General features: G+C 44.1%; 2 long non-coding RNA genes across 4 annotated transcripts; both read right to left on the bottom strand.

The window, feature by feature from the left end:
- Positions 1-258: 258 nt before the first annotated feature.
- LOC127301953 (uncharacterized) lies at positions 259-9,610 on the bottom strand. 2 transcript variants are annotated; one of them, XR_011746076.1, is made up of 3 exons: positions 9,523-9,610; positions 8,800-8,835; positions 259-646 (listed from the first exon to the last, which is right to left on the bottom strand). It is a non-coding gene; the product is annotated as an uncharacterized lncRNA (long non-coding RNA). The 2 variants fall into 2 exon arrangements; XR_007852535.2 differs by lacking the exon at positions 8,800-8,835 and having other exon boundaries at positions 9,523-9,600.
- A 6,560-nt stretch (positions 9,611-16,170) lies between these two features.
- Positions 16,171-18,083, bottom strand: LOC127301952 (uncharacterized). 2 transcript variants are annotated; one of them, XR_011746077.1, is made up of 3 exons: positions 17,977-18,079; positions 17,001-17,036; positions 16,171-16,441 (listed from the first exon to the last, which is right to left on the bottom strand). It is a non-coding gene; the product is annotated as an uncharacterized lncRNA (long non-coding RNA). The 2 variants fall into 2 exon arrangements; XR_007852533.2 differs by lacking the exon at positions 17,001-17,036 and having other exon boundaries at positions 17,977-18,083.
- Positions 18,084-27,027: the final 8,944 nt, after the last annotated feature.

Raw genomic sequence — 27,027 nt, forward strand, 5'->3', positions numbered from 1 at the left:
AGGAAGTTATATTCCAAGTTTGGAAATGATCCGGTGCATTTATGGAAGGTTCTAGAAGTCCGGAAGAAATCACTATGGAAAGCGGAGTCCCGGAGGGACTCCACCTAGCATGGCCGGACAACCCTAGGGGGTGGAGTCCCAGGTGGACTCTGTCACGCCCCAACTAAGCGAAGGGACTAAGTGCGACAGCTCGCCGTATCCTTACGAGATAAATACCTCATAAGCATACAAGGCATAAGTATCATGAACTTAAGAGCACAAGAAGAACCAGGTTCCATTTATTCCTTAGTAGTAGTAATAGTACTCCCTCCGTCCTATGAAACTTGTCTCAACTTTGTCAAAATTTAGATGTATCTAGATGCTAAATAGTGTCTAGGTGCATCCAAATTTAGACAAAGTTGAGACAAGTTTCATGGGATGGAGGGAGTAGTACAATATAGCTTACAAGTATAGCACCAGGCTAGTTAGCAAGCTAGCCATTTCTACTAGAGCATGCATGGACAGATGTACGATGCATCCTTGTCATTTATTTGAACAATATTTATGTAGGATCAGAGTAAATCTCCTAATCCCAATACTCCTTCCCTATGTGCTAGACATAACTATGCTTCCGTTCCATCCCCGTCAAATTCATGTTGCTCACCCTCTGCGCATACCAGAGAAAAGAGACTGGCCGTGAGTATGTTAAACATACTCAGCAAGGGAAAAAAAATGAAATATTAACAAAGATATAACAAGTAATAAATTCAGATTGATTTAGATGGTGGAAACAAGTCTCCTGTAACCTACAGGAGTATAAACACATATATGAAAACTAGTCCGTTAGCGCCAACCTAATTATAGTGACCTCTGCAGAGACACACTAACAACCGCCGTAACCTCCACCAATGGCTATATCCCTCTCCGAGAATCACGACATCGAGTCCCCTACTTGTGTGAGGCAAACCCATCTCACACTGATACCGGCATGACCGCGTATCGTTATTTCAGGTATCGACCGTCTCGGGCTAGATATCTGTTATCACCAGAATTTGACCGAGTCAGAGGTGGGCCGCGATCAAGATGGACTTAAAGAAATATACATAGAAGAATTACGTGAATCGGCCTTGTATGCAAAGTTGGGCTGGATTGCCCGTGTATCTTTAGTTAGTAGATCACATCTTAAATTAGAAGATAGAGTTTTACCCGTGCACGGTTAGGTGCACGCCTAAATTAGAAAGTCCCCTGGACTATAAATATGTATCTAGGGTAAACAACAACCAACGTTCAACCAAACAAATCAATCTCGGCGCATCGCCAACTCCTTCGTCTCGAGGGTTTCTACAGGTAAGCAACATGCTGCCTAGATCGCATCTTGCGATCTAGGCAGCACAAGCTCCACGTTGTTCATGCGTTGCTCGTACTGAAGCCTTTTTGATGGCGAGCAACGTAGTTATCATAGATGTGTTAGGGTTAGCATAGTTCTTCGCGTAACATGCTAGCGTAGTGCAACCCTTGCATATCTAGCCGCCCTTACACCTATCTTAGGTGTAGGGGCGGCACCCCGCTTGATCATTATTTAGTAGATCTGATCCGTTACGGTTGCTCCTTGTTCTACAAGGATTAGTTTAATATCTGCAATAGTTAGGCCTTACAAAGGGGTGGAGGATCCAGCGGCACGTAGGGTGTCGTTCGCTAGCCCTAAACAGGATGTTCCGGGGATCAACCTCGTGTTGGTTTTTAGGCCTTGTTTAGGATCGGCTTACGATCACCGTGCGTGGCCGCGAGGCCCAACCGTGAGTAGGATGATCCGATTATGCGGTGAAAACCCTAAATCGTCGTAGATCTCATTAGCTTTATCTTGATCAAGCAGGACCACCATATATTCGTGCACCCCGTACGAATCATGGGTGGATCGGCTCCTTGAGCCGATTCACAGGATAACCTGAGAGCCGATCGAGGCTCGTATTTAATGTTTACGTGTATGCCATGCAGGAAATTAAGCGAGGCATCTCCATCACCTTCCTGACCAGGCATAGGTCAGGTGGCACGCCCTTGCAATCAGCATCGGACGTGTGACCAGAAGGCTTTGCGGGCCGTCGCTCGGAGGGACCTCAGCCAGCCGCAGCTCTAGGTTGTTCCCGGCTCTACCGTGTTGACCATCGCTGCCCGCCGGTGGGTTTTGACAGTCAACACATTCTGGCACGCCCGGTGGGACAAGCTTCTACATCAACCACATCGCCATCTACATCTGAGATGGCGGACGGCACGCCAGTCACATACGAGGATCTGACCGACGAACTCAAAAAGAAGTATGACGAGATCAAAGTCATCCTCGAAGCCGACCTCATCGGCTCATATCACAGAACCCGTTCACATGGCATCAGGTGGAAGGGGTTTTCACCGGAGGGCGCGCTCGATGGAGTGGACCTATCCGTCCCGTCAGAAGAACGAACCAGGGCCGTGCGCCAGGAGATTAGCGTCATGGTGACTCACTCGTTGCATCACCATTCTGAGAGCCTGGTGAATACCTTGGAGCATGTCGCCGTTCGGATGATCAAGGAGGTCATGAAGCATCAGCACTCTCTACCAGAACCAGCTCTCGGGACCTACCAAGGAAAAGTGCCACTTCAGTCCCGTCCACCGTCGTCATTCACATTGGCGGCACCAGAAGTGCCTAATTCACCGTCATGCGCCGTTGACAGGGTTAACGACACTTACCCTGGGAGGTGCCAGCCAAGATACTCGTTCAACATCAACATGATAGAACTGGGGCACCCCCCTGATGAGGGTAGAGGCGAGGGCAACTGCTCTCGCAGCGAAGGTAAGGAAGAAGCTGCTCCACGTGATCGGCTCCGACACTGCCGAAAGATCCTGGTGATGATCAAGATGGAAGCCGATTCTAGCGATCGGCCTGTATCATCCATACCACCTGCTCTCCCAGTATATGGCGTCGACCTCACAGGGGACGGAAAGCTAGGGTATGGGTTTACATCGGCTGACGAGCTAGAGGAAGTCGACATTGGTCCTGGGGATAAGCCGCGACCAACTTTCGTCAGCAAGAAGCTAGATCCACAGCTCAGGGGACAGATGATAGCTCTGTTAAAAGAATACCCAGATTGCTTTGCATGGGATTACACGGAGATGCCTGGGTTGGACAGGAGCATCATTGAACATCGGCTCCCCCTTAAGAAAGGATTTCGGCCGTTCCAACAACGAGCCCGTCAGATGAGGGCCGAAATTCTGGAAGAAGTCAAGAAAGAGATCGAGAAAATGTTGGCCGCCGGGTTCATCAGGCCATGCAGGTATGCTGAGTGGATCTCCAGTATCGTTCCTGTAGAGAAGAAGGACGGCCGATGGCGTGTGGCCATCGATTTCCGGGATCTCAATAGAGCCACTCCAAAGGACGAGTATCCGATGCCTGTGGCAGAAACGTTGATAAACGCCGCTGCTGGCCACAAGGTGTTGAGCTTCATGGATGGCAACGCCGGCTATAACCAGATCTTCATGGCTCCGGAAGATATACACAAGACCGCATTCAGAGTGCCAGGGGCAGTAGGCTTGTTTGAATATGTGGTCATGACCTTTGGGTTAAAGAATGCTGGTGCAACGTACCAACGAGCCATGAATTATATATTTCATGATCTGATCGGAAAGTTGGTGGAGATCTATATCGACGACGTGGTAGTCAAATCTGTATCCATGGAGGGACACTTGGATGATTTACGGCGCGTCCTAGACCGAACTCGGAAATTCGGACTGAGAATGAATCCGAAGAAGTGTGCTTTTGGCGTGACGGCTGGTCAATTCCTAGGTTTTCTGGTTCACGAACGGGGAATTGAGATCGGCCTGAAAAGTCAGGAGGCGGTGCGTACCATGCAGCCGCCAACCACGAAGAAGGAGCTCCAACGTCTCATCGGCAAAATCAATTTCGTCCGACGATTCATTTCTAATATGTCAGGGCGAATCGAGCCGTTCATGGCGCTGGTAAAAACTAAATCTGACGACGAGTTCCACTGGGGGGCAGAACAGCAACAGGCGTTTGATGAGATTAAGTGGTATCTAACGACGCCGCCTGTGCTAGTTCCGCCCCAGCAAGATAGGCCGTTCTACATCTACTTGTCAGTAGCTGACACGTCCATCGCTTCGGTAGTGGTGCAACTCTACGATGGCGTTGAGAAGGTCGTTTTCTACCTCAACAGGAGGATGCTGGACGCGGAGACAAGATATCCTGAGGTCGAGAAACTTTGCCTCTGCCTGTTCTTTACCTGCACCAAGCTTCATCACATCCTTTTGACGGCAGAGATCATCGTCATATGCAAGTCAGATGTTGTCAAGCACATGTTGTCGGCCCCTGTTTTGAAAGGCCGACTTGGTAAGTGGATGTTTGCGTTGTCAGAATTCGATCTCCGGTATCAGCTAGCGAAAGCGATCAAGGGACAAGCGTTGGCCGATCTTATCGCTGAACGGATCAGTACCAATATAGCAGCACTATCTATACGTGCATGGGCTATGTTCTTCGATGGATCGGTTTGTGACGATGGTTGTGGCATCGGCATTCTGCTCGTGTCGCCTCGGGGGGCAGAATACTCCTTCTCCATCAGATTATCTACCCCTTGCACCAACAACGTAGCAGAATATGAGGCAATACGTAAGGGAATGGAGTTGCTACTGGAAGCCGGAGCTGAAGCAGTAGAGCTTTTTGGAGACTCAAAGTTGGTGATTAACCAGCTCACGGATGAATATAAGTGCGAAAGTGAATCGCTTTTCCCATATTGGGTGGAATGCCGTGAGTTGATGACACAGTTTCGGTACATCAACTTTAATTGGGTCCCAAGATCCCAAAATACCGAGGCCAACAATCTCGCACAAATGGCTTCAGGCTATATAGATATATCTGACGGATCAGAGGTTCAGGTACAATTCCTGGAACAGGATGATTGGAGAGCCGAAATCTTCAATTATTTAAAAGATTCGGCTCGGGGGGCACCTAAACGGATAAGGTACAAAGCCATGAAGTATGTCCTCATAGGAGACGATATGTTCTACAGGACGTTGGAAGGGTTACTACTTAAGTGCCTGGGGCCAACCGAGTCTAATCGGCTCTTACATGAGGTGCATGAAGGCGCCTGTGGAACTCATCAATCGGCTCATAAGATGAAGTGGTTAATCAGGCGATCAGGGTTTTATTGGCCCACCATGCTTGAAGATTGCTTCAATTATTACAAGGGGTGCCAAGCGTGTCAGATGTTCGGGAAGATTCAGATGGTACCAGCATCAGCGATGAACCCCATCATCAAGCCTTGGCCGTTTCGGGGGTGGGGCATGGATATGATCGGCAAAATCCATCCGGCGTCGAGCAAAAAACATGAATGGATTTTGGTTATCACAGATTACTTCACCAAGTGGGTGGAAGCCGTCCCTATGAAAAAGGTGAAATCAGAAGATGTGATCAAGTTTGTGAAAGAACACGTCATTCATAGGTTCGGGATTCCCCAAACTATCACGACCGATGGAGGTTCGGTCTTTATTTCTAAAGAATTCAGGAAGTTCTGCGATGACATGGGGATTAAACTGATCCGATCATCCCCGTACTACGCTCAAGCTAATGGGCAGGCTGAGGCGTCCAATCAGAGTCTGATCAAGCTGATCAAGAGGAAAATTGACGAGAACCCTAGGGATTGGCATGAGAAGTTGTCAGAAGCATTATGGGCCTACCGCATGTCATGCCATGGAGCTATAAAGACTTCGCCGTACCAGCTTGTCTATGGACAGGAAGCCGTATTGCCTTGGGAAATTACGGCTGGATCAAGACGTGTCACGTTTCAGAATGATCTGACAGCTGAAGAATATGCAGCCTTGATGAGTGACACTATTGAGGTCGCTACAGAGCTTAGGCTTTGGTCGTTGGAGAAGATTAAGGAGAACAAAGCCAGGGTGGCTCGTGCCTACAATAAAAAGGTTAGACCAAAGGAGTTCCAAGTTGGTGATCTAGTATGGGAAGCTGTGTTGCCGTTAGGAACCAGGGACAAGGCATATGGCAAATGGTCTCCTAATTGGCATGGTCCGTACAAAGTTGTCCAGGCCTTGAAGGGTAATGCATACATGTTGGAAGAGTTGGACGGCAAAAAGTTCCCAGTAGCTGTCAATGGTCAACACCTCAAGAAATATTTCCCAAGCATGTGGGATGACGGGCAGTAAGTTGTGAGGGCCGATTTAAAATCGGCCAGTAAAAAACAAAAAAATCACAGCCGATGCGCGGGCATCGACTTGAGAAGACGTATGGAGATAACAGTATACAAATACAGCCGATGCACGGGCATCGACTTCAGAATAACAAAGCCGATACGCTGATATCGACTCTAGAGGAATAAGCCCAAACTAGCAAATTAACAGAATCGGTTCAGACCAGAAATCTCTTAGGGGTTGCTGAGGAGTTCATTCTGATGGTTTGGACGAGAATTAGGCCTGTTGGACTGCGTGTTTAGGCAACAGCTTGGCCTCGGATCGCAATATGAGCCGATGTTCTGCTATCGGCTCCCTGTACGGCAGCCCCATTCAACGATCGGCAAGGTTGACGAGGAAGCGAAATTAATTGAGGGGTTTTTCTTCATTAATAGGGGGATTCCTTACAAAGAAAGAGCCGATTGCTCAAGGGAGAAGAGGGCAAAAGCCGACTACTACTACTGATCCCTAATCTAGGGGCCGTTGCTGCCCTCGTCGTCGCTGCCTCCGGCGCAGCTGCTGAGAGGCTCCTCATCGGAGCTTCCGTAGCCTTCTACGGGGGCTTCGTCTTCCTCATCGTCGTCCTCGCTGTCGTCATCCCACCAGGTGCGGAGGCGCTTCGCTGGTGGGTAACCTTCAAGGGAGTCGTCGTCGTCCTCCTCCTCCTCCGCCTCTTCCTCGGAAGAGGTGAAATCGTCCCAGGAGAAGCGGTCGTCCTCGCTCTCCGCCTCTTCTTCCCCTTCGACGAGGAATTGAAGGTCGTCCTCTCTGTCGGTCAGGGATTTGTCATCCTCAGACCAGATGGAGGAATCGTGTTCCTCTTTGTCCCACGTCGTCGGGGCGAGAATATCGTGCGCCGCCAACGAGCCCCACTCCGGCGTCGGCTCGCGGGAGGAAGAGGAGTCAGAAAAGACCGACGAGGAAGAGGAGGAGGAGGAAGACATGGCTATGGGAGATTGGGGGTTTTTTGGGTGCCGATGGCCAGAGCAGAGCAAGATGATGAAGTGGCAAACTGCTCAGAGCGGTTAAATAAAGGAGCTATGATAAAAATTCAATGCCACAGCAGTTTCCGAGGAGGCGGTGCCCAAAGACAACGGTCAAATCACGCGGAATAGTTGAGAAGACAGGCATCATGATGAAGAATGCTGCAACGGTTCTGCTCTGCCATGACATGACCCGACGGGAAAAAATGGAGTGATTTTGGAATTACCAATTCCAAAACCAGGGGGGCATGTGTTATCACCAGAATTTGACCGAGTCAGAGGTGGGCCGCGATCAAGATGGACTTAAAGAAATATACATAGAAGAATTACGTGAATCGGCCTTGTATGCAAAGTTGGGCTGGATTGCCCGTGTATCTTTAGTTAGTAGATCGCATCTTAAATTAGAAGATAGAGTTTTACCCGTGCACGGTAGGTGCACGCCTAAATTAGAAAGTCCCCTGGACTATAAATATGTATCTAGGGTTTATGGAATAAACAACAACCAACGTTCAACCAAACAAATCAATCTCGGCGCATCGCCAACTCCTTCGTCTCGAGGGTTTCTACAGGTAAGCAACATGCTGCCTAGATCGCATCTTGCGATCTAGGCAGCACAAGCTCCACGTTGTTCATGCGTTGCTCGTACTGAAGCCTTTTTGATGGCGAGCAACGTAGTTATCATAGATGTGTTAGGGTTAGCATAGTTCTTCGCGTAACATGCTAGCGTAGTGCAACCCTTGCATATCTAGCCGCCCTTACACCTATCTTAGATGTAGGGGCGGCACCCCGCTTGATCATTATTTAGTAGATCTGATCCGTTACGGTTGCTCCTTGTTCTACAAGGATTAGTTTAATATCTGCAATAGTTAGGCCTTACAAAGGGGTGGAGGATCCAGCGGCACGTAGGGTGTCGTTCGCTAGCCCTAAACAGGATGTTCCGGGGATCAACCTCGTGTTGGTTTTTAGGCCTTGTTTAGGATCGGCTTACGATCACCGTGCGTGGCCGCGAGGCCCAACCGTGAGTAGGATGATCCGATTATGCGGTGAAAACCCTAAATCGTCGTAGATCTCATTAGCTTTATCTTGATCAAGCAGGACCACCATATATTCGTGCACCCCGTACGAATCATGGGTGGATCGGCTCCTTGAGCCGATTCACAGGATAACCTGAGAGCCGATCGAGGCTCGTATTTAATGTTTACGTGTATGCCATGCAGGAAATTAAGCGAGGCATCTCCATCACCTTCCTGACCAGGCATAGGTCAGGTGGCACGCCCTTGCAATCAGCATCGGACGTGTGACCAGAAGGCTTTGCGGGCCATCGCTCGGAGGGACCTCAGCCAGCCGCAGCTCTAGGTTGTTTCCGGCTCTACCGTGTTGACCGTCGCTGCCCGCCGGTGGGTTTTGACAGTCAACAATATCCCATGCATACCATGATTACGACGGCGACCGCTCTCACGTAAATTATGAACAACATTAATTCACCTCAAACATTCATCCATAGTCAGCACCATATCACATGTATAAAGTCTAAGCATTTATACTGATAAAGCATCACAATTAAATATCGATACGATTTAATTTTAGAAGAAGCTGGTATGCACAGCCTTGCCTTCAAATGATTTCTCCTTGATTACTTGGCTCCAACCTAAACAGGTTTGTATAATCAGTCATTATTTCATGCATAGTACTAGTAGCAGAAGAGTGGGGTATGAACATAGAACTTGAGTAGCTAGTACTATTACTAGTCTGGCAGCTATTCTTCACATCCATCGAACCATGCAAGTCTATGCATGCAAGCAGATTATTATTTGATTAGAGTATACAGTACACATGCACAACACAGGGTACTACTAGATAGCTGTATTGGTTATTATTGCAAGCAATCTAGTTGATCTACTCATCTGCGTAGTACAAATTCAGTAGCAACTAGTTTTATTCATTGATTCGGCAGTAGCAAGTATAGTACTCATTTAACAGCAAGAAGTAGTACTAGTTGTAATTCTTAGTTATTGCAAAATAGCAAGTAAAATTAGTGCTATGCCATGGAACGAAATATCAGTAGCAGGGAGTACTAATAGTAGATTTAGTATTGAGGGCATGGATCTAGTGTACATATGAAGCACCAGTACCTAATCAATCCATCTTCCTAAGAGTAATACTCTCCATTTCAACCGATTGTATCAAGAATAACTAAAATCCCACTCGAATCCATAGAAAGGACATGCAGATCTGAGAGAGAGAGAGAAGCTACAGCAGCTAGAAAAGTAATCACTGCCAGATACTTGCATGCTCAAAAACAGCAATGAAGAATAGGGTCAAGCTGCTGCCATACCTGCCCCCTGCCTGCTCACTTCCCAAATCGTACCAGCTCTTCCGAGAAAACTAGGGCGATTTCTACTGTGGTTTGTGGTGTGAGGCACTGTGCGGGGGGGGGGGGGGGGGGGACAAAGGCTATTTATAGCTGGGGAAGATAGGGGAGAGCTAGACACGTGTCCAGGTTAGCGACGAAGGAAAGCGGTGGATTAATCGATGGTCAAGTTACCTCTGGTTAGGTTACTGCGAGGATGCTTATCCAGTGGCTCTGCCTTAGATATTTATGAGTTAAGGGATTATCTACTGATCTAGATATTTTTAGGTTACTTGCCAGTTACTTTATCTTTTCTTTTACTTTATTTTTAGATCAGTATTATGCGAAAATTCAAGCAACAAATAAAGAATTAAATATCTTGCTTCTGGTTATTATCATAGACATTAAAAAAAAAATTGGATATTACATCCTACCCTCCTTATAAAAATTTCGTCCTCGAAATTTTCTTACCATTATATGTCGAAGAGGTATGGGCAGTCTTTCTTTAAGTCATCCTCCCTTTCCCAGGTGGCTTCATCCTCGCTGTGATTACTCCATTGCACTTTGACAAATTGTATATTTTTGCGTCTTGTCTCGCGGTCTTTAATATCTAGTATACGAACAGGATATTCTTCATATGACAGATCTTTTTGGAGCTCCGATAGTTCCATCTGCACTTGTTGATGTGGTGGTTTTAGGCATTTCCGGAGTAATGAAACATGAAACACATTATGTACTCCTGCTAGAGATTCTGGTAGTTCTAGCTGGTACGCGACTTCCCCGACTTGTTTAGTAACATGAAAAGGTCCAATATACCTTGGGCTTAATTTCTTTCCTTGTCCAAATCGTTTGACCCCTTTCATTGGAGATACTTTTAAGTACACTAGTTCTCCTTCTTCAAAATGAAGGTTCCTTCTTTTGCCGTCCGCATAGCTTTTCTGTCTACTTTGTGCAATTCGGAATCGCTCACGTATAAGTTTCACCTTCTCCTCGGTCTCCTGGATTAGATCGGGTCCTAGAACTTTCCTTTCGCCAACATCATCCCAACAAATTGGTGCGCGACACCTTCTTCCATATAAAGCCTCATAAGGAGCCATTTGAATACTTGACTGATAGCTATTATTATATGCGAATTCAGCTAAAGGCATATACTCATCCCATGCTCCTTTAAATTCTAGAACACATGCTCTGAGCATATCTTCTAAAATTTGATTTACCCGCTCTGTTTGTCCATCGCTTTGCGGATGATATGCTGTGCTAAAATCCAGTTTGGTTCCTAAAGCTCTGTGCAGACTTTTCCAAAATTTTGAGACAAAGCGAGGGTCTCTATCTGACGTGATGCGCAATGGAACACCATGCAGGGATACTATTTCCTTGATGTATAATTTGGCCAATTTCTCTAGAGAAAAGGTAATCTTCACTGGTATGAAATGTGCAGATTTTGTTAGTCGGTCCACTATCACCCATATACTATCATGACCAGATGGTGTCTTTGGTAGTCCCACAATAAAGTCCATACTAATTTCTTCCCACTTCCAAAGAGGTATAGACAAAGGTTTTAGGAGTCCAGCTGGTCTTTGGTGCTCTGCTTTTACGCGCTGACATGTGTCACATTCCATGACAAATTTTGCTATTTCTCTTTTCATATTATTCCACCAAAATGTCTTTTAATATCCTGATACATTTTAGTACTGCCTGGGTGCATGGTGTATAGAGAAGAGTGTGCTTCTTCCAAAATATGCCTTTTTAGTTCTGGATCATTAGGCACACACATTCTATCTCTAAAACGTATAGCCCCGCTAGAATCAATATTAAACTCAGATTGTCCTCCTTCACTAATACTTTCCTTTAGTCGTACCAGGTCCTGGTCAGCCATCTGCTTTTCCATGATTCGTTTCTCTAGGGTTGATGTGACTTGGAGAGTAGCTAGCATGCCTCTGGGTGCATGTATCTTTAGCCCTATTCTCAACTTTTCTAGCTCTCGCAGCAGATGGGGTTCTTGAGTAGCTAGGATAGACATATTGCAATAGGCTTTTCGACTCAAAGCATCTGCCACAATATTTGCCTTTCCCGGATGGTAATTAATATTAAGGTCATAGTCTTTCAATAATTCTAACCACCTTCTTTGCCTCATATTCAATTCCTTTTGGGTAAAAATATATTTCAAACTCTTGTGATCAGTAAATATTTCACAATGCTCCCCATAAAGGTAATGCCTCCATATTTTTAGTGCAAAAATTACCGCTGCTAGCTCCATGTCGTGAGTTGGATAATTTTGTTCATGCGGTTTCAATTGGCGAGAAGCATATGCAATGACTTTTCCTCTTTGCATAAGGACGCACCCAAGTCCAAACTTTGAAGCATCACAATAAATTGTGAAATCCTCCCCACCAATTGGTAAGGCGAGAACTGGGGCTGAAATTAGGCGGTTCTTTAATTCCTGGAAACTTTCTTCACATTTATCTGTCCACTCAAATTTAACTCCTTTCTTTGTTAAATGAGTTAAAGGCGTAGCAATCTTAGCAAAGTTCATTATGAATCTGCGGTAATACCCAGCCATTCCAAGAAAACTTCGAATATCCGTGGCATTAGAGGGTCGTTGCCATTCGGATACGGCTTGCACCTTGGCGGGGTCCACTGATATACCCTCGCCTGAAATTATATGGCCAAGAAAAGGTACTCGGTTCATCCAGAAATCACATTTCTTTAACTTGGCATATAACTGATGTTCTCTTAGTGTTTGTAACACAATCCTGAGATGATTAGAATGATCTTCTTCTGTCTTTGAGTACATAAGGACATCATCAATAAAAACAACTACAAATTGATCCAAATAAGGCTTGAATATCCGATTCATCAAATCCATAAATGCTGCAGGTGCATTAGTCAATCCAAATGGCATCACTAAATACTCGTAATGTCCGTACCGAGTGCGAAAGGCGGTTTTAGGAACATCACTTGGATTTATTTTTAGCTGATGATAACCAGATTGCAAATCAATCTTTGAGAAAACTTTGGATCCTTGTAGTTGGTCAAACAGGTCATCTATCCGGGGAAGAGGATATTTATTCCTAATGGTCACTTTATTTAGCTCCCGATAGTCAACGCACAACCTTAAACTTCCATCCTTCTTTTTCACAAATAAAACTGGAGCTCCCCATGGTGAAACACTTGGACGAATAAATCCTTTTTCCTCTAATTCTTTTAATTGCACTTTTAACTCTTTTAGCTCCATGGGCGCCATCCTATAGGGTGCCTTATGGATTGGCTTTGTACCAGGAATCAGTACGATCGCGAACTCAATTTCCCGGTCCGGTGGTAATCCAGGTAAATCTTTTGGAAAGACATCGGGAAATTCATTTACCACAGGAATCTCATCTAACTTTATTTCCTTACTTTCCAACATCGCCATGAATGTTCTGAATAATTTTCTTCTATTGCTATGGTGTACAATTTCTGTTTGGCCGAACGGTCTAAGTTTAACCGATTTTTCATGGCAATCAATGGTGGCTTTATTCTGGTGTAACCAGTCCATTCCAAGTATTACGTCAAACTCTTGTATTTCTAATACGATAAGATCGGCCATGAATTTCCACCCACCAATCTCAATGGGACATGAGTTGCAAATTAATTTCGCACTTTGGCTCTCTATGGGTGTCTCAACGTAAATAATTTCTTTTAACAGACTGCTAGGAATCTTATGCTCAGTCCTGAATCTTGCGGAAATAAATGAATGTGTAGCACCAGAATCAAACAAAATTAAGCCCGTATGAGAATATATCGGAAATTTACCTGTCACCACGTTGTTTGATTCCTCTGCACTCCTCTGAGTTAGATTAAATACTCTAGCTCGGTTCCCTCCTCGAGGCTTCTCCCTATTATTTGGATGAGGTCCTGATGGTTGATTAGAAGCGGTGGCCTTCGCATACTGATTTGATCCATGATTGGTTGTCGAGGAAGGGCCAGTCAAATACAGTTGTTGAGGTGGCTGAGGCAACGCCATAGGCCTCGGTTGAGCGGAAAGCATAAAATTGTGTCTATTTGGACACTCATGCCTAGTGTGGCCTGGTTTCCCGCATGTATAACATTTTCCCCAACGATCAGGACAAATATTTGGAGTATGGTTTCCCTTACATATTGGACATCTCCTTCCCAAACTTCCCCGTGAATTTCCTGCAGTTCGTTCGGGGCGGCCACTTGATCTGAACCTTTCGTTATTCTGTTGATTATTATTGAACTTAAACTTCTTTGATGGGTGGTCCCCATCGGCTCTTTCTTCTTGATATCCTTTTTCCAGAAGTTGTGCTTTACTCACTACATCTCGGAAAGTGCTTAGTTCAAAGGCTTCCACACGCCATCTAAGCGGTTGACGTAATCCACTTTCAAAGCGTCGCGCCTTAGAGCCATCAGTTTGGACAAACTCAGGAGCAAATCTTGCAAGTCTAGAGAATTCAATTTCATATTCGGTCACGGATTTATTTCCTTGTTTTAGCTCAAGGAATTCTCTTTCCTTCATGCGCTTTACACTTTCCGGGAAATATTTCTTGTAAAATTCTCCCTTGAATAATTCCCATGATATTTCAGCACCTTCCGGGTAGGACTTTTTGTGTGCATCCCACCATTCAAAAGCACTTGACTGTAGCATATAGACCGCGTATACAACCTTCTCTTTATTGGTACATTCCATAGCGTCAAATGCTTTTTCCATGGCAGTTATCCAGTCTTCAGCTTCAAGTGGATTTGTTGTTCCAGAAAATGATGGTGGCTTAAGCTTTTGAAATTCCGCAAGTCCATTGCGGTGACTATCACTCTTCATGACACGCTCCAGGATATCCATTTGGCGTTCTTGAGTTTCCTGCTGTTTGCCCAGTATGTTGGCAAGCAGATTAGCTAACGCACTCTGGTCTCCCAACTCATGCATCATTAATCTGGCATTGTTATCGCTGGAGTTGCCCGTCTCATGGCTCGTGCCATTGTTGTGATCAGCCATCTATGTCTGAGCAAGAGTAGTCACATCAGAAAGAAGTAGTAATTTCTTGGATAGATTCACACACTGCATGCGTAGTGTACATGTAAGCAACCAGTCTATGGTAGTGTATGGCTAAGCAAATAGTTAGTCTAGCTAGGAGAAGACATTTTAGACCAGGTCATGCATCCATAGACCACATGCATCGACAGGACACATGCATGTATGCCATTTTTTTTTTCACAACTTGCTAGCCTGGTCACTAGATGAGAGAGAGAGGCTGATTGATTCGTGTACCAGCTACGAGCCCAAATTAAGTCTCTAGAATTTGCAAAAGCAAAATGAATCTTTGAACACATACATACACATGAATATTCATGAGAGATTTCAAAACTACCAGAACTAGCTACGAGCTGAGTGGAGCCAATGATAACACCATACAAACAAATTCTTGGAAAAGTAAAGTTGCACAAGGAACATAATATAGCTAGTAGTTTCATAGTATTCAGATCCCAGATTATAAGTTCTTACATCACATGTAAAGCAGATGTAGATATTTTAAGCTCATTCATAACATGCGAAGTATAAAACTACTACAGGTCATTGCCCTTCTCTAGCCCCAAGAAAGATGACAGTGTCATCTCCACCCTACTTCAACTTTCACTTGCAGCCTTTGCAGCCTAGACATCTGCACCACCCAAACCCACACTCTGCAAGACTTTATTGTTAGCATACTATTTTATAGATGACTGGGTACTGCTAGGATGCTGACAGACCCCTTGTTCAGGAGCTGCCATTGGAGCTTCCATCACCACCCCCGCCCCCACGCCGCAGGGCAGCAACAGTGTCCTTCAGGCAGCGAATGCGGCGATAAAACATGTGAACAAGACACTCCAGAAAAGCTACTTCTTTTTCACTGGAGCGGAGAGCATCCATCAGCTCAACACACAGGTGCTTAGTCTCCACTAGCTTCTTGCCAGCATCGTCCAGCTGTTGGCGCTGGTACGCCACCACAGGGTAATTGATGTCTCTAATTTGCACCTGACGTTCGGTTGCTAAGGCATAGGTAATCATCAGTGAAGCAGCCTGTTCAGCCTCAGCTATAGTTGCTCCAGCAGCTTCAAAGTACAGGGAAGGAACAGTATCAGTTGGTTCCATGTCGACCTGGACGCCTACAATGAATGTCCCCTCCGAAGCAGGCCTCCAAGTGACAACCGGTGCTCCCAGACCGAGCATTGCTGCAAACTGCTCCAGGAAAAGCTTGGCTGGAATTCAACGTACGACATGCCTGATTTGACAATGCATCTTCAATATTAGTAAAACAAACAAGCATGCATGGCTACACCTTTTCCCTGGATACTACTACCTAGTCTATGATGCAACGAATGCAAACAAGCAAACAAAACAAGCACACATCACACCATAGTGGTTGGGCTAGATCGACCCACCCATAATACCCCGGCTATTCCAATTTGCTATCTATTTTTTTATGTGCTCCCTAATGTGTGATTAATTGAATTATTACTATGTTAATTTTTCTGGAACCTTGGCTCTGATACCACTAAAACTGTCACGCCCCAACTAAGCGAAGGGACTAAGTGCGACAGCTCGCCGTATCCTTACGAGATAAATACCTCATAAGCATACAAGGCATAAGTATCATGAACTTAAGAGCACAAGAAGAACCAGGTTCCATTTATTCCTTAGTAGTAGTAATAGTAGTACAATATAGCTTACAAGTATAGCACCAGGCTAGTTAGCAAGCTAGCCATTTCTACTAGAGCATGCATGGACAGATGTACGATGCATCCTTGTCATTTATTTGAACAATATTTATGTAGGATCAGAGTAAATCTCCTAATCCCAATACTCCTTCCCTATGTGCTAGACATAACTATGCTTCCGCTCCATCCCCGTCAAATTCATGTTGCTCACCCTCTGTGCATACCAGAGAAAAGAGACTGGCCGTGAGTATGTTAAACATACTCAGCAAGGAAAAAAAATGAAATATTAACAAAGATATAACAAGTAATAAATTCAGATTGATTTAGATGGTGGAAACAAGTCTCCTGTAACCTACAGGAGTATAAACACATATATGAAAACTAGTCCGTTAGCGCCAACCTAATTATAGTGACCTCTGCAGAGACACACTAACAACCGCCATAACCTCCACCAATGGCTATATCCCTCTCCGAGAATCACGACATCGAGTCCCCTACTTGTGTGAGGCAAACCCATCTCACACTGATACCGGCATGACCGCGTATCGTTATTTCAGGTATCGACCGTCTCGGGCTAGATATCCCATGCATACCATGATTACGACGGCGACCGCTCTCACGTAAATTATGAACAACATTAATTCACCTCAAACATTCATCCATAGTCAGCACCATATCACATGTATAAAGTCTAAGCATTTATACTGATAAAGCATCACAATTAAATATCTATACGATTTAATTTTAGAAGAAGCTGGTATGCACAGCCTTGCCTTCAAATGATTTCTCCTTGATTACTTGGCTCCAACCTAAACAGGTTTGTATAATCAGTCATTATTTCATGCATAGCACTAGTAGCAGAAGAGTGGGGTATGAACATAGAACTTGAGTAGCTAGTACTATTACTAGTCTGGCAGGTATTCTTCACATCCATCGACCATGCAAGTCTATGCATGCAAGCAGATTATTATTTGATTAGAGTATACAGTACACATGCACAACACAGGGTACTACTAGATAGCTGTATTGGTTATTATTGCAAGCAATCTAGTTGATCTACTCATCTGCGTAGTACAAATTCAGTAGCAACTAGTTTTATTCATTGATTCGGCAGTAGCAAGTATAGTACTCATTTAACAGCAAGAAGTAGTACTAGTTGTAATTCTTAGTTATTGCAAAATAGCAAGTAAAATTAGTGCTATGCCATGGAACGAAATATCAGTAGCAGGGAGTACTAATACTCCCTCCGTCCCAGTTCGCAAGGCAAAGTTCCAAAAAATATTTGTCCCAAAATGTCTCACCTCCTAGGCACATTTGTATTTAATGTGGGAGTAAAACTGATTCATTATTGCATGCAAAAGACTCCTCTTTCGTATCCCACCAATTAAAGGGTAGAAAATAAAGTTCTTTTTAATTTCCTTGGGCCAATGAAAATTCACCTTGGGCCAAGATATTTGAAAACTTTGCCTTGCGAACTGGGACGGAGGGAGTAGTAGATTTAGTATTGAGGGCATGGATCTAGTGTACATATGAAGCACCAGTACCTAATCAATCCATCTTCCTAAGAGTAATACTCTCCATTTCAACCGATTGTATCAAGAACAACTAAAATCCCACTCGAATCCATAGAAAGGACATGCAGATCTGAGAGAGAGAGAGAGAAGCTACAGCAGCTAGAAAAGTAATCACTGCCAGATGCTTGCATGCTCAAAAACAGCAATGAAGAATAGGGTCAAGCTGCTGCCATACCTGCCCCTGCCTGCTCACTTCCCAAATCGTACCAGCTCTTCCGAGAAAACTAGGGCGATTTCTACTGTGGTTTGTGGTGTGAGGCACTGTGCGGGGGGACAAAGGCTATTTATAGCTGGGGAAGATAGGGGAGAGCTAGACACGTGTCCTGGTTAGCGACGAAGGAAAGCGGTGGATTAATCGATGGTCAAGTTACCTCTGGTTAGGTTACTGCGAGGATGCTTATCTAGTGGCTCTGCCTTAGATATTTTTGAGTTAAGGGATTATCTACTGATCTAGATATTTTTAGGTTACTTGCCAGTTACTTTATCTTTTCTTTTACTTTATTTTTAGATCAGTATTATGCGAAAATTCAAGCAACAAATAAAGAATTAAATATCTTGCTTCTGGTTATTATCATAGACATTAAATTTTTTTTTTTTGGATATTACAGACTCCACCTAAGGTGGCCAGCCACCCCCCCTCATGGAAAGGTGGGAGTCCAACCTCAAGTGGGAATCCCACCTTGGGTAGGTTTCCCTACACATGGAAGGTTTTGGGTTTGGGTCTTATTCGAAGACTTGTAGTCCAACACTTGGGGGTTCCACCTATATAATGAGGGACAAGGGGAGGGGGCCGGCCACCTCAAGCCATAGCCTTGGCCGCACCCCATAGTGGCCGGCCACCCCCTCTCCCAAACCCTAGCCGCCCCACCTCCTCCACCTCTCCCGCAAACGCTTAGCGCAGCTCCGCCGGAGATCTCCATCGACACCGCCACCACGCCGTCGTGCTGCCGGGATTCAATGAGGAGATACTACTTCCGCTGCCCACTGGAACAGGGAGAAGGACGTCATCTTCATCAACACCGAACGTGTGACCGAGTACGGAGGTGCTGCCCGATTGTGGCACCGTCAAGATCTTCTACGTGCTTTTGAAAGCGGCAAGTGATCATCTTCTGCAACAACGAGAGACTCCTCTCGTAGGCTTTGGAAATCTTCAAGGGTTAGTCTCGTTCATCCCCTCGTTGCTACCGTCTTCTAGATTGCATCTTGGCTTGGATTGCATTCTCGCGGTACGAAATTTTTTGTTTTCTATGCTACGAATCCCTACAGTGGTATCAGAGCCGTGTCTATGCATAGATGGTTGCACGAGTAGAACACAATTGTTTTGTGGGCGTTGATGCTTTGTTGTCTTTAGTTTGAGTACTTTGCATCTTTGTGGCATAGTGGGATGAAGCGGCTCGGGCTAACTTTACATGACCGCATTCATGAGATTTGCTCCACGCTCGACATGCAACTTGTATTGCATAAGTGGCTTTGCGGGTGTCTGTCTCTCCTACTATAGTGAAGATTCAATTTACTCTTCTATTGACAACACTAGTATCACCGTTGTGGTTCATGTTCGTAGGTAGATTAGATCTTACTCGAAAACCCTAAACCACGTAAAATATGCAAACCAAATTAGAGACGTCTAACTTGTTTTTGCAGGGTTTGGTGATGTGATATGGCCATAATATGATGATGAATATGTATGAGATGATCATTATTGTATTGTGGCAACCGGCAGGAGCCTTATGGTTGTCTTTAAATTTCATGTTGAGTAGTATTTCAAAGAAGTTGTAATAGTTGCTACATGGGAGAACAATCATGAAGACGGCGCCATTGACCTTGACGCTGCGCCGACGATGATGGAGATTGATGTCTACGCACGCTTCTATTCTTGTAGACAGTGTTGGGCCTCCAAGAGCAGAGGTTTGTAGAACAGCAGCAAGTTTCCCTTAAGTGGATCACCCAAGGTTTATCGAACTCAGGGAGGAAGAGGACAAAGATATCCCTCTCAAGCAACCCTGCAACCACAAAGCAAGAAGTCTCTTGTGTCCCCAACACACCTAATAGGTGCACTAGTTCGGCGAAGAGATAGTGAAATACAGGTGGTATGAATACGTATGAGCAGTAGCAATGGCACCAGAAAAGTGCTTTGCTGTCCAGGACTAGCGTGTGGTTGATGGTGGTAATATTGCAGGCAGTATAAATGCAGTAAAACAGTAAACAAGCAGCGATAGCAGTATTTAGGAACAAGGCCTAGGGATCATACTTTCACTAGTGGACACTCTCAACATTGATCACATAACAGAATAAATAGATAGATGCTAGACTCTACACCCTCTTGTTGGATGATGAACACCACTAACTGTGTAGGATTACACGAACCCTCAATGCCGGAGTTAACAAGCTCCACAATATTCAATGTTCATATTTAAATAACCTTAGAGTGCATAACAGATCAACATAACCAAACCAAGTACTAACATAGCATGCACACTGTCACCTTCACACTACGAAAGGAGGAATAGATCACATCAATACTATCATAGCAATAGTTAACTTCATAATCTACAAGAGATCACAATCATAGCCTACGCCAAGTACTACACGATGCACACACTGTCACCATTACACCGTGCAGGAGGAATAAACTACTTTAATAACATCACTAGAGTAGCACACAGATAAATTGTGATACAAAACACATTGCAATCATAAAGAGATATAAATAAGCACTTCACCATGCCATTCATAACAGTGAATAAGTATTCTGTGAAATATAGCCTAAGAGACCCACACGGTGCACACACTGTCACCTTTACACACGTGGGACAAGGAGTCTCCGGAGATCACATAAGTAAAACCCACTTGACTAGCATAATGACATCCAGATTACAAGCATCATCATATGAATCTCAATCATGTAAGGCAGCTCATGAGATTATTGTATTGAAGTACATAGGAGAGAGATTAACCACATAGCTACCGGTACAGCCCCGAGCCTTGATGGAGAACTACTCCCTCCTCATGGGAGACAGCAGCGTTGATGGAGATGGTGGTGGTGTCGATGGAGGAGCCTTCCGGGGGCACTTCCCCGTCCCGGCGGCGTGCCGGAACAGAGACTCCTGTCCCCCAGATCTTGGCTTCGCGATGGCGGCGGCTCTGGAAGGTTTTCTCTGGTTTCGTCGAACGTGGTAGGGTTTTCGCGACGGAGACCTTAAGTAGGCGGAAGGGCAGCCTCGGAGGGGGCCTGGTGGGCCCACACACTAGGGGGGCGCGGCCCCCCCCTCTGGCCGCGCCAGGGTGTTGTGTGGGGCCCCCAGGGCTCCCCTGCGCGGCTCTCGGGTGTTCTGGAAGCTTCGTCCAATTATAAGACTCTGGGCGTTGATTTCGTCCAATTCCGAGAATATTTCCTTACTAGGATTTCTGAAACCAAAAACATCAGAAAACAGCAACTGGCCCTACGGCATCTCGTCAATAGGTTAGTATGCATAAAACATGTAGATATCATCAATAATGACATAAAGTATGCATAAAACATGTAGATATCATCAATAATGTGGCATGGAACATAAGAAATTATCGATACGTCGGAGACGTATCAGCATCCTGATACGTCTCCGACGTATCGATAATTTCTTATGTTCCATGCCACATTATTGATGATATCTACATGTTTTATACACATTATATGTCGTATTTATGCATTTTCCGGCACTAACCTATTAACGAGATGCCGAAGAGCCGCTTTTTTTTGTTTTGGTTTCAAAATCCTAGTAAAGAAATATTCTCGGAATTGGACGAAATCAACGCCAGTGGTCCTATTTTCACACGAAGCTTCCGGAAGACCGAGGGGAAAGGAAGTGGGGCCACGAGGCGCCGCCACGGCAGGGTGGCGCGGCCCGGCCCACGGCCGCGCGGCCACGGCGTGTGGGGCCCTCGTGTGGCCCCCGCATTGCCCTTCCGCCTACTTAAAGCCTTCGTCGCGAAACCCCCGATGCGAGAGCCACGATACGGAAAACCTTACTGAGACGCCGCCGCCGCCAATCCCATCTCGGGGGATTCAGGAGATCGCCTCCGGCACCCTGCTGGAGAGGGGATTCATCTCCCGGAGGACTCTTCACCGGCATGGTCGCCTCCGGAGTGATGAGTGAGTAGTTCACCCCTGGACTATGGGTCCATAGCAGTAGCTAGATGGTTGTCTTCTCCTTATGTGCTTCATTGTCGGATCTTGTGAGCTGCCTAACATGATCAAGATCATCTATCTGTAATTCTATATGTTGTGTTTGTCGGGATCCGATGGATAGAGAATACTATGTTATGTTGATTATCAATCTATTACCTATGTGTTGTTTATGATCTTGCATGCTCTCCGTTATTAGTAGAGGCTCTGGCCAAGTTTTTGCTCTTAACTCCAAGAGGGAGTATTTATGCTCGATAGTGGGTTCATGCCTCCATTAAATCTGGGACAGTGACAGAAAGTTCTAAGGTTGTGGATGTGTTGTTGCCACTAGGGATAAAACATTGATGCTATGTCTAAGGATGTAGTTATTGATTACATTACGCACCATACTTAATGCAATTGTCTGTTGTTTACAACTTAATACTGGAAGGGGTTCGGATGATAACCTGAAGGTGGACTTTTTAGGCATAGATGCATGCTGGATAGCGGTCTATGTACTTTGTCGTAATGCCCAATTAAATCTCACTATACTCATCATATCATGTATGTGCATGGTCATGCCCTCTCTATTTGTCAATTGCCTGACTGTAATTTGTTCACCCAACATGCTATTTATCTTATGGGAGAGACACCTCTAGTGAACTGTGGACCCCGGTCCATTCTTTTACATCGAATACAATCTACTGCAATACTTGTTTTACTGTTTTCTGCAAACAATCATCATCCACACTATACATCTAATCCTTTGTTACAGCAAGCCGGTGAGATTGACAACCTCACTGTTTCGTTGGAGCAAAGTACTTTGGTTGTGTTGTGCAGGTTCCACGTTGGCGCCGGAATCTCTGGTGTTGCGCCGCACTACATCCCGCCGCCATCAACCTTCAACGTGCTTCTTGGCTCCTCCTGGTTCGATAAACCTTGGTTTCTTTCTGAGGGAAAACTTGCCGCTGTACGCATCACACCTTCCTCTTGGGGTTCCCAACGAACGTGTGTGTTACACGCCATCAAGCTCATTTTCTGGCGCCGTTGCCGGGGAGATCAAGACACGCTGCAAGGGGAGTCTCCACAATCCAATCTCTTTACTTTGTTTTTGTCTTGCTTTATTTACTACTTTGTTTGCTGCATTATATCAAAAACACAAAAAAATTAGTTACTTGCATTTACTTTATTTAGTTTGCTTTATTTACTATTGCTAAAATGAATACTCCTGAGAACACTAAGTTGTGTGATTTCACTAGTTAGGCTTAATGGAAAACAACAAAAATATTAGAGATCTTTATAGTATTTATCTTGAGTTAGGACATGAGGTGTTTGAAGAGAAAATTAAAAAACCTATGGAACTTTATATGCATGATAATGCCAATGTTATTAGTATGAATGCTTTGAACACCATTGTTGCTAATGCTATGGAAGAATTTAAGCTTGGGGAAGCTGGCTTTGATGAGCATGATATTTTTAGCCCCCCAAGCATGGAGGAGAAAATTTACTTTGATGATACTTTACCTCCTATATATGATGATTACAATGATGACTATCATCCACCTACTATTGAGGAGAAAATTAATTATGATTATACTATGCCTCCTATATTTGATGATTATGGTGATAATGATAGCTACCTTGTTGAATTTGCTCCCACTACAATTAATAAGAATGACTATGCTTATGTGGAGAGTAATGATACTTTTGTGCATGTGAATAAGAATGCTTTATGTGATAGTTATATTTTTGAGTTTGTTCATGATGCCACTGAAAGTTATTATGAGAGAGGAAAACATGGTTATATGCATCTTAATAATATTAAGTTTCCCCTCTATATGCTGAAAATTTTGAAGTCACTTGTGTTTTATCTTCCTATGCTTGTCACTTTGTTCTTCATGAATTTATTTGTGTACAAGATTCCTTTCCATAGGAAGTGGGTTAGGTTTAAATTTGTTCCATACTTGCTTTTTGATGCTCTCTTTTACTTCAACTCTTATTTCTTGCGAGTGCATCATTAAAACTACTGAGCCCATCTTAATGGCTATAAAGAAAAGCGCTTATGGGAGACAACCCATATTTTTACTACAGTACCTTTATTTTATATTTGAGTGTTGGAAGTTGTTTACTACTGTAGCAACCTCTCCTTATTTTAGTTTTATGCATTGTTGTGCCAAGTAAAGTCTTTGATAGTAAGGTTCATACTAGATTTGGATTACTGCGCAGTAACAAATTTCTTTGCTGTCACGAATTTCGACCTGCCTCTCTGTAGGTAGCTCAGAAAAATATGCCAATTTACGTGCATGATCCTCAGATATGTACGCAACTTTCATTCAATTTGGGCATTTTCATTTGAGCAAGTCTGGTGCCATTTTAAAATTCGTCTTTACGAACTGTTCTGTTTTGACAGATTCTGCCTTTTATTTCGCATTGCCTCTTTTGCTATGTTGGATGAATTTCTTTGATCCATTAATGTCCAGTAGCTTTATCCAATGTCCAGAAGTGTTAAGAATGATTATGTCACCTCTGAACATATAAATTTTTATTGTGCACTAACCCTCTAATGAGTTGTTTCGAGTTTGGTGTGGAGGAAGTTTTCAAGGGTCAAGAGAGGGAAATGATGCAATATGATCAAGGAGAGTGAAAGCTCTAAGCTTGGGGATGCCCCGGTGGTTCACCCCTGCATATTTTAAGAAGACTCAAGCGTCTAAGCTTGGGGATGCCCAAGGCATCCCCTTCTTCATCGACAACATTATCAGGTTCCTCCCCTGAAACTATATTTTTATTCCATCACATCTTATGTACTTTGCTTGGAGCATCGGTTTGTTTTTGCTTTTTGTTTTTGTTTGAATAAAATGGATCCTAGCATTCACTGTGTGGGAGAGAGACACGCTCCGCTGTTGCATATGGACAAATATGTCCTTAGGCTTTACTCATAGTATTCATGGCGAAGGTTGAATCTTCTTCGTTAAATTGTTATATGGTTGGAATTGGGAAATGCTACATGTAGTAATTCTAAAATGTCTTGAATAATTTGATACTTAGCAATTGTTGTGCTCATGTTTAAGCTCTTGCATCATATACTTTGCACTCATTAATGAAGAAATACATAGAGCTTGCTAAAATTTGGTTTGCATATTTGGTCTCTCTAAAGTCTAGATAATTTCTAGTATTGAGTTTTGAACAACAAGGAAGACGGTGTAGAGTCTTATAATGTTTACAATATGTATTTTATGTGAGTTTTGCTGCACTGTTCATCCTTGTGTTTGTTTCAAATAACCTTGCTAGCCTAAACCTTGTATCGAGAGGGAATACTTCTCATGCATCCAAAATCCTTGAGCCAACCACTATGCCATTTGTGTCCACCATACCTACCTACTACATGGTATTTCTCCGCCATTCCAAAGTAAATTGCTTGAGTGCTACCTTTAAAATTTCCATCATTCGCCTTTGCAATATATAGCTCATGGGACAAAATAGCCTTAAAAACTATTGTGGTATTGAATATGTACTTATGCACTTTATCTCTTATTAAGTTGCTTGTTGTGCGATAACCATGTTTCTGGGGACACCATCAACACTTTGTTGAATATCATGTGAGTTGCTATGCATGTCCGTCTTGTCTGAAGTAAGGGAGATTTACCACTCATTTAAATGGTTAGAGCATGCATATTGTTAGAGAAGAACATTGGGCCGCTAACTAAAGCCATGAATCATGGTGGAAGTTTCAGTTTTGGACATATATCCTCAATCTCATATGAGAACATTAATTGTTGCTACATGCTTATGCATAAAAGAGGAGTCCATTATCTGTTGTCTATGTTGTCCCGGTATGGATGTCTAAGTTGAGAATAATCAAAAGCGAGAAATCCAAATGCGAGCTTTCTCCTTAGACCTTTGTACAGGCGGCATAGAGGTACCCCTTTGTGACACTTGGTTAAAACATGTGTATTGCGATGATAATCCCGGTAATCCGAGCTAATTAGGACAAGGTGCGGGCACTATTAGTATACTATGCATGAGGCTTGCAACTTGTAAGATATAATTTACATGATACATATGATTTATTACTACCGTTGACAAAATTGTTTCATGTTTTCAAAACAAAAGCTCTAGCACAAATATAGCAATCGATGCTTTCCTCTTTGAAGGACCTTTCTTTTACTTTATGTTGAGTCAGTTCACCTATTTCTCTCCACCTCAAGAAGCAAACACTTGTGTGAACTGTGCATTGATTCCTACATACTTGCATATTGCACTTGTTATATTACTCTATGTTGACAATTATCCATGAGATATACATGTTATAAGTTGAAAGCAACTGCTGAAACTTAATCTTCCTTTGTGTTGCTTCAATACCTTTACTTTGATTTATTGCTTTATGAGTTAACTCTTATGCAAGACTTATTGATGCTTGTCTTGAAGTACTATTCATGAAAAGTCTTTGCTTTATGATTCATTTGTTTACTCGTGTCATTACCATTGTTTTGATCGCTGCATTCATTACATATACTTACAATAGTATGATCAAGGTTATGATGGCATGTCACTCCAGAAATTATCTTTGTTATCGTTTACCTGCTCGGGACGAGCAGGAACTAAGCTTGGAGATGCTGATACGTCTCCGACGTATCGATAATTTCTTATGTTCCATGCCACATTATTGATGATATCTACATGTTTTATACACATTATATGTCGTAGTTATGCATTTTCTGGCACTAACCTATTAACGAGATGCCGAAGAGCCAGTTGCTGTTTTCTGCCGTTTTTGGTTTCAGAAATCCTAGTAAAGAAATATTCTCGGAATTGGACGAAATCAACGCCCAGGGTCCTATTTTCACACGAAGCTTCCAGAAGACCGAGGGGGAAAGGAAGTGGGGCCACGAGGCGCCACCACAGCAGGGCGGCGCGGCCCAGCCCCTGGCCACGCGGCCCTGGCGTGTGGGGCCCTCGTGTGGCCCCCCGCGTTGCCCTTCCGCCTACTTAAAGCCATTGTCGCGAAACCCCCAGTACCGAGAGCCACGATACGGAAAACCTTACTGAGACGCCGCCGCCGCCAATCCCATCTCGGGGGATTCAGGA

This window comes from Lolium perenne, chromosome 5 (assembly GCF_019359855.2).
Source record: "Lolium perenne isolate Kyuss_39 chromosome 5, Kyuss_2.0, whole genome shotgun sequence".
Taxonomy (NCBI): Eukaryota; Viridiplantae; Streptophyta; class Magnoliopsida; order Poales; family Poaceae; genus Lolium; species Lolium perenne.